Raw genomic sequence first — 887 nt, 5'->3', positions numbered from 1 at the left:
CTGAATGTAAAAATCATGGGAAACGGAGAAAATGCATTTATGGTACAAGGAAGCACCAGGTTTCATGAACACTGGATTTTGTCACTTTATGAATACCTCCTAGGATTAGGTCCTGCTGGATTTCAATGGCACTGAGGTGCCATCCATGTTTTTATGTGGAGGTGACCCAGGTCAAGCTGGTCCTACTGTGACCTCAGCTCCTTAGTTAGAGCACCTGTAGGTAGGTTCTAGCCTGCTCTGTGGCTTTGTGTTCTTGGTGGCCCCCATCAGCATCTGAGGCTATTTTTTTTCTTTTTTTTTTTTAATGCAGTCAAGTTTCCCACATTTGGGGAAATCGCAGGGGTCAGCACATCCGGAGTGCAAAGGATAACCCTCGCCCTGAGAAAACCACCTTCGTGATCATGGTATCTCCCCTGCCAGGTAAGTATCAGCATCTGAGGCGATTTACTTCCTTTCTTTCTCCCCCAACTAGATTTCCTGGGAGCAATATGAATGATCTGTCTGGATCACAAGCTACATACAGCCTTGGCTGCAGGACAGCATAACAACTTGCTTTGCAGTCCTGCCAATATTTCACCCAATAGAGAAATAAAGGAAATAGACCATTGTTACTAGAATAAAGGGAACTGGATGCTGCAAGACTAGAAGATAATTCATGTCAGTTATGTGAGAGAAGGGAGCATTTGTAGATGCAGAAAGACTCTATGGAGCCATGACACAGGGACACTGGTTAGGGTTAGGGTTAGAGATGAGGTTTATGGGGAGAGACCTGGAGTTCCTAAAATTAGAAATTGGAGTCTAGTTAGGTGATTGCACTTGACATTTAAGATGCAGGTGGCTGTTAGATTTCTTTGATTACCAGTGGGTTGAACATTTGTCATATATTT

The 887-nt window shown here is 43.6% G+C and overlaps 1 pseudogene; it reads right to left on the bottom strand.

Annotated features, from left to right (window-relative positions):
- Positions 1 to 300: 300 nt before the first annotated feature.
- Positions 301 to 428, bottom strand: LOC139001120 (U1 spliceosomal RNA; annotated as a pseudogene).
- Positions 429 to 887: the final 459 nt, after the last annotated feature.

Source organism: Myotis yumanensis, unplaced genomic scaffold (assembly GCF_028538775.1).
Source record: "Myotis yumanensis isolate MYYU_CA2020_CCGP unplaced genomic scaffold, mMyoYum1.0.hap1 SCAF_1, whole genome shotgun sequence".
In the NCBI taxonomy this organism is placed as follows: Eukaryota; Metazoa; Chordata; class Mammalia; order Chiroptera; family Vespertilionidae; genus Myotis; species Myotis yumanensis.
The sequence above is the reverse complement of the archived record's forward strand: the minus strand, read 5'-3'. Positions and strand labels throughout refer to the sequence as shown.